We start from the raw sequence: 7544 nt of genomic DNA, 5'->3' as shown, positions 1-7544 counted from the left end.
AGGTCCCTACCTGAGTAGCTCGCGTAGATCAGGATTTTACTTTGTAGTGTGTGACTTGTAGTCCGTATTAAACCAGTTATAAAAGCGCAGATTACAAGTCCCAGAATGCAAAGGTAAAAACTTGACCTCGATGAGCTACTCACGAGTGGACATGGAAACTTCAGAGCTCTGATGATAATAGCAACTAGATTTTCCAATATTCAGAGGCAATTCAGTTTTATGTATGCATCATGGGAAATCCGCTAATGTTAATTATTATTTTTAATATTATTAGTTTTAAAAAGCATCAGGTCGCAGTGGTGTATGAAATAAAAAAGCATAGGACGAACACAAGGTTTCATAGAGACACGGAGTGACCTGCTAATGTTCGTCCATTCACCATCTCACTTAACTTTACCTGGTGGGTACTTGATAGCACCTTTTGGCAGTCTCAGCAGAGAGGCCAGAGAGTGAATGGGTGCCACGTTTTGAGCCCGCCGGTATTGATCTAGTCTTGTTTATGATAATCTTTGTTCAGAACATTTTAAAAAGAATAACAAAACAACTATAGATACAGATTGGGGCATGAAGAGTATTTACTCCTTGTATAAAGTAACGTTTACTGGGTGTTGAGTGCACAATCATGATACTGCTTTGGCGTAATCTTATTAAAAAAAAACTTTAAGAGGGGGGTAAAAAAATGCAGGCGTTAGTTTACAGTGGTGAAACAAGTTAGGCCACTTCTACTCTGGCCCCTGCCCCCACTAAGTATGTGCACACATTAATGGGCCGTCCAGTAAGACAAAGGGAGCGACACCTCTTGCTAAACGGAGGTAATAAGCGCCCACCTGCCTATAGAAAGGCCACTCAGACACCTGCTGGGCCGCTGGCTGTAGTCGAACAATAGAGACAGCGCCCAAATGGCCCCCCCAGACTGCTCAAAAAAGAGGCCCACGGCAGCACTCGGACACCGGCCCCTCGGGCATTGACCGAATGCCCGCGTTCCCAAGCCTCCGTTTTATTTCTGGCTTCCCTGTCAAACTACATTGTGTGCCCGCAGGAAGATCCGCGTACCTTCCTGTGGCTCACTACCTTCCAACAATTAAAGTGCTTTGAAACAGGCGCTTTACTGAAAGACAAAGTCTAAAACATGAGTTGCTTCACAGAGACCAGCGTGGTGGTGAGTGTGTCTGGTTAAGGTTACATTATAAAAACCTTGAAGTGAAGAGTTGGGAAGCGGGTCTGCGGCAGTTAATTTTGAACACATATGCATTACATATATTTGCCCAGAATCACACTTTTTTTGTGAACTGTGGCAGCCAAGATCAGCGTCCATGTCTCCAGACTGCAGGGTCCAACTTCGCCGCTAAAGCGCATTTTACCCCTCTATGTAAAAGGCCATACGACACTGCATAGTTCACGGCCTGAGCTCAAACGCCGAGCCTCTCTGTCTGATTCAGAGGGCCCTGGCTTCCTGGTGGGAGGGGTGACTTGTATCCAAGGCTTCGACTCAGAGGGTCCGTGAAATCGGGGGGCCCGGGGAGCTGCCCCGCCCTCGGAGGGTGTGAGTCCCGAGGTTTGAGAGTTTCTCACACTCCGGCCCTTTCAGGCCGCTGAACCGACAACAATGGAAGCGTGGCGGCCCAGGGGCTGAGTGAAAGAGGATGCCAGGCCATCTGGAAGGCAAAGCCCGCAGATCTGTCCCCAGCCCTGGGATCCCGCCCCACCCACCTTTAGAAACAACTGGAAACAATAGAGCTGGTCAACGGTACTTTCATGGACGCCTCGTTCTCATATTCCGGAAGGGGGAGGGGGTCGGTGTTAGTGGCGGGAGACCAACTCCCAGGTAATACAGTATTCCTCACACAGGGGCATATTAGCAAGAACCTCGTTAAAATTATCGTCGTTTTAGCGGCAGGAAACTGCCGCTAAAACGGCGATAATGGGCTTGCTAATATGCGTTATATAATTCCAATAGAAGCCCAGGTTAGATGTGCACGACATCTAAGTTGGGCTTCTATTGGAATTCTATATCGCATATTAGCAAGTCCATTATCGCCGTTCGGCGATAACCTTAACGAGGTTCTTGCTAATATGCCCCATAGTGTGCAGGTAGTATCTGGATATTAATACAGCAGCGGGGCAGGTGTATGATTCTATAGGGCAGCTCGTGTCCAATACAATCCTGACATGCGACCGACCCTGCCCCAGCCCAATCCGTCTTTCAGAAGCACGTTTTAAAGATGAACTCAGAACTAGGCTGCTGTTTCTCGGTGTTGCCAGATGTGCAAACGCACGCGCACCAGAGCTCCAATGCTCAACCATCTGCATTATTACAAAAATAACTCTAGCAAAATGAAAATTATTTTCATTAAAAATTACAATATTAATAAAGATCTTTCTAATAGCGGAGATGGAAACATGAAAATGATAGCATTATCTCCTAGCAGTGGTAGTGGTGTTAATAGTAACAGTCATTGCAGTGGGTGGTGGGTGACTGGGAGTGTGCTTAAAGATCAGAGGTCAAATGTTTTAGCTTAATGGAGCGTGCCTGCAGCAGAAATGCCGCTGGGTGTACAAGGGGCATGAAAATACAAATAAATACAAAATAATTATGGAACATACATATAGACTAAAATGTTGCTGATGAATAGCGTGCTGACTTATAATGACAGTTACATGAAATTACATATATTGTCTAGGGAGAAGATATGCAAATTATATTTTTATTGCAACGAATATTTGAAGTTTCGTACATTGTGGGATACAGAGAAGCATCACTGGTTGCGTAAAATAAATTAAAAATAAAATAAAAAGATGAGGAAATATCGTGGATTTTGTGTGATACCTGTGGCAGAGAGACCCTATTCACTAACCCCATATGGACAGTTGTTGACTTTCCTGCCACGTGTTTAAAGGCAGCCTTTTCGGGAGGGCGGGGTGGGGTCGCGGGGTCTTCTCACCGCCAGGCACAGGCCGTAGGATAACTCCGGAGATCGCTTTCCCACGTCGTGACGGCCGCCTCAGAAGGCTGCCCCATTGTCTCCTCTCACAGTCCACCTGCTCCTCCCGGGGGCCTGCCCATTATCCCCGGGCAATTCACAGACAATTTAGCATGCTGTAAGGGAGGCGCTGCATTGTGCCCCTGACAGCAGGCCATTGGCTGCCGAGTGTGGGAACCGCCGAGGAGCCGGGCACCCAGGCCTGGGCCTGCCGCCGCCGGAGTATAAATAGAGGTGAGCAGCGGCTTCTCCTCAGACTCACTCCCGCCTCTCTGCCTGGCCAGACTCTGCCTGCTCCGCTCCCTCTGACGAACTCTGCTGTCATGGCGCCCTCCATTGCTGTCGTGCAAATCCAGCCCTCCAAGCAGAAAACTAAGGTAAGGTTACCGCCAAAAGACAAGTCCTGTCCCTTTGCTTAGGAGCAGTTTTGTAGATTGTGCTAAAAGCTAATGCTAACATTTTGTGTTTCTGCATATATTCCTTTATAGAGATTTTTATAACTGTATTAATAGCCTTAAGAGAGATTGAGTCTACCGACTATTCTGCTGCACACAGCACTAAACAATGTTCTGTGCATTATTAAGAGTCCTGGATAAAGTCGGTATCTTACCACTCCCAGCTTTTCTCCATAACCGGGACACAGGGGTGGTAGAAAGACATACGGTTATTTGCCCAAGATCACAACGTTTGTTAAAATAGGATTCGAGTCCTGTGCCCTAGCTATAGCAATGATATTAAAACACAGGCCTACGTTTATTACAGATGTTCCATGTGTTGGTTGTTGACTTTTTAACTAACGAAGCCCTTTCTTTCTCTCCCCTTTTAATTTACAGCTGAGGAAACCAATTGTGGAAAAGATGCGCCGGGACCGTATTAACTGCAGCATCGAGAAGCTGAAGCTGCTCCTGGCGAAGGAGTTCAGGGCCCAGGAGGCCAATACCAAGCTTGAGAAAGCAGACATCCTGGAGACCGCCGTGGAATACTTGGCCAGACACCGAAGTAAGTATTCCTAGCAGATCTCTGTGACTGCACACTGCTTTTTTAATTACTATCAATGAAGAGTAAGCCACATCCAGCCTGTCCCCTCTCCATAGCTGTTTGGTCTCCAGCTCAGGCCTTATTCTTGTGTAACGTTTAGTCTGCATTGCCTGTCGTATTATTAGTTATCTCTCCCTTAGGTGTGCAGTGAATTATTGAAAAATATGGTTTCTTTATAGATCTATTCACCTCTATTGCAGGTCTGAGTTGTCCTCCTTACTACAGTGGTACTTAATACTCAGACCGTGACATCACTGTATCTCCAAGTTATTAACATTTTAGGGAAGGACTTTCCCCCTTCTTTGAGTGTCCTTTGCTCTACAACCTTGCCCCCCCCCCCCCCACACACACAGCCCACTTTAACTATTTGGGCTTGTGTGTGAGGACACTGAACAAACATTTTACCGAAAAAAGGCAACACTATTGGCTTTGTTAGTGTTTGTATGAGACTAATTCTTTGCATCAAACTCTTTATTTTGCATCTTTTCTAACCACAACTATTGACTTTTTTTCCAGCAGTGACCATTGGCCAAAAGAGCCCTCAGCAGGACTACCGAGAAGGCTTCTCACACTGCTTGAAGGAGGCCTTGCTGTTCCTGTCTCACCACGCCGCCACTCCCGATGCCCAGCTCAAACTCCTGGGCCACTTTCAAGGCCCTCCTCGCCCTGTCAAGACAGAGCCTGGACTTCTTGTCTCTCCAGTCGTCCATCCTTCCTACCAGACGCCAACCAAGCAGGAAGCGTTGGCCTCCACCGCCGCCCCAGTATGGAGACCCTGGTAACAGCACAAGGACTTCCAAGAGGGCACTCACTGCCTTGGACTCCAGAGGAACTTATGACTTGAATCCACAAGTCCCCCCTTCCTCTATTAGTAGGAAAGGTTGCTTTCCTTCCATCCAGCATGAAGGTGCTTGGATGGCCACTGAATTTCTCCCAAAGGGAGAGACTGCTCCCAAGAAGGACCAGGAAGCCATTCGTGAGGAATGGGTCAGTGCTCTTCACTGCTACTGTTCGCAGAATTTAGGGAAGAGACTTTGAAAGTTTGATTGTGTTGCTTAATCTGTTGAAGGTTGTTAGTGCTTTTAGCATAACTTCTATGAGGTGTTTAGACTGGACTTTAAGGCTTGCAAGATGATAGCAGAATCTACATCAATTTCACTGTTAGATCTTACGCGAGGAGTCCAAGTCAAGCAGGTCTACCAAAGGCTACTGTGTTGCCTGTGTTCCCTGCTCTGTTCTGTCCCAATTCATATTTTTTGTCCTACCCAGACAGATTTGAAAGACCTTTTATGAAATATTGCCTTATAGGCAGATATTCTTAAGATCAAATCAAAAGAAGCTGACCTTGAATTTGTTTTCTGTTCTGTAGTGATGCTATAACTGCAAAGACATAGAACAATATTCAAACTGAATATTTGAGTACATTTTAAAAATGACCGCTAGAAAGTCTTCTGGGAAGAAATATGTCATGTAAAACATTATTGGAAAGGGGCATTTAAAAAAAATGTTAACTTCAGTGAAGTTTCTTTGTTTATTTTTGTAAACAGAATGAGTATCTCATTTTGCCAGAGAAACCATTCCCCAGCCCTTGTTGTAAAGCATCATGTAGAACGAGGGCAGACCGCTTTTCAGAGCATACACTGATATAATGCTACTTTTTTGGTGATTCAGCAGCAAAAGCTCTCCCAAAATGTTGTATTTTTTTGCGTTTTGCAATTTTCGGTAAAATGTCAATATGCCGTTTTTGTGCATTGTAACTTGCTTCTGTGAAGATGGAAACATTCAGCTTGAGAATTCTATAACTTTTATAGAAAATTCAAGTGCATCAAATGTATACGAGTTAGATGTTAACTCAAGAATACTACGTAGGAGATATTCTTCAATGTATGTACCTACAACTGTAGGTGATTTGCAGTGTAGTAACTAGGGTTTTTTTTTTTAAACCCGTGTATTGTCTGATTTCTTTTTAGAAAAAAGAGTAACAGCTGTTGTGCAGTAAGATATTGTTTACTGAATATTTTCTATGAAACGTTCTGTTTGCATCATTTTATGTGGTCTACTGCTTGGCGCTAACCCTTTTTGAATTCCCAGTAGGAAGAGTGAGACAGCGCCGTGTTCTGTTGAGAACTGATATGTCTGTACATTTCTATGAAAAGTTCTGCATGCATAATATTTATGCTTGAATCTTCTGTGTTAGATTCTGTAAAAAAATTAAATCCCTGTGGGATGTGTTTGTAAACAGTTTGGTAGCTGTGATCTGTACTGGGAATATTTTCCGAGCTATGGAGTTGCAGAAATGTTTTGCAAATACGAAAATAAAATCTGATTGAACTACATTTAACTTTTCTGGTTATTCATTTTAGATTTTAAAATGTGCTTCTGTGTAAAAAAAACATTACTTGTAATTGGACGGGCGGGGGGGGGGGGGTTGAAGGTGATCTAATGTGTCATGCAAGGGTCAGTAAAACATGGGACACCGCATAGTTTCAACTATATTTAAAGATGTACTCCCAGATAAAATATAAAAACAATTCACTACCAAATCCCTTATTAAAAAATGTCAACAAAACTACACAAAAATGAGAGCTGTTGAACCAAGATTTTCCCTCTTCAGTGTCCTGGCCTACCGGTAGTGTCATATTGTGATATTTCCATGGAAAGACAGGGACATCTCTCAGCGATGTTATAGACACCACATACTCCCCGTGTCCTCTCTTGGAGCTCCTCTGTGCACGAAGTTGGCATTCTTTGCTTTCAGGTTAAAGAAGTTCAATCTTTGGAAACAGAAAAAAAACACTCTCTGGACTCGAAAAAGCCAAATATACACAGCGGTCAATTTCAGGTGGCCACAAGGTGGCAGCAGAGCACATGAAGTTTGCACTGTTACAATGGGTACATTCGCAGCAACTATTTTTGCTGAGTGAATGGAAAGAGACATTTTAAGGATTTGGGGGGCACTGGGCCAAATATATTTTTGGGAGCTCCACCTGGAACATATTTGAATTTATGATTCAAATACAGCTCTTTCATATCCTCTTTGGCCAGATCACTGACAGTGCACAGTCGCACTGTGCAGCAGCTCAATAACATTACTGCAAATAATCCATGTGACACCCTCCCTTTTCTCATGTGAGGTCCTATTGTCACCTATAAGAAACTTATTTTTTTATGGATGTTACTCGAAACATTAACACATTTCTCTGCAAAATGTCTGTAATAGACTCACTCATCACCCACATTAAAAATACGTTAAAGGAAAACGGCATAATAAAACAATCTGTTCAAGAATTATCCAAGTTCTACAGGGCAAGACTCTCCGGGGCCCCTGAAAGGCATGGGCCCTGGGCCAGAGCCCACTTTGCCCCTGCCTTAACGTCTCTGGCCTTTTGGTGGTCCCACGGTGCCGCCCCCCCACATAGGTAATAACAAATATCATATTATTCACTGCGAACTGCATATATGGTGTATGCCATGCTGTTCTTTATTGTCTGTTTGTCCTGCCTCAGCCTTCTCTTATTTATACAC

General features: G+C 44.2%; 1 pseudogene across 1 annotated transcript; it reads left to right on the top strand.

The window, feature by feature from the left end:
• Window positions 1–3304: 3304 nt before the first annotated feature.
• Window positions 3305–6355, top strand: LOC144753150 (transcription factor HES-5-like; annotated as a pseudogene). The gene is made up of 3 exons (XR_013594222.1): window positions 3305–3358; window positions 3815–3980; window positions 4536–6355. The product of XR_013594222.1 is annotated as a transcription factor HES-5-like (transcript).
• The last annotated feature ends 1189 nt before the right edge of the window (window positions 6356–7544 follow it).

This window comes from Lissotriton helveticus, chromosome 5_1 (assembly GCF_964261635.1).
Source record: "Lissotriton helveticus chromosome 5_1, aLisHel1.1, whole genome shotgun sequence".
In the NCBI taxonomy this organism is placed as follows: Eukaryota; Metazoa; Chordata; class Amphibia; order Caudata; family Salamandridae; genus Lissotriton; species Lissotriton helveticus.
The sequence above is the reverse complement of the archived record's forward strand: the minus strand, read 5'-3'. Positions and strand labels throughout refer to the sequence as shown.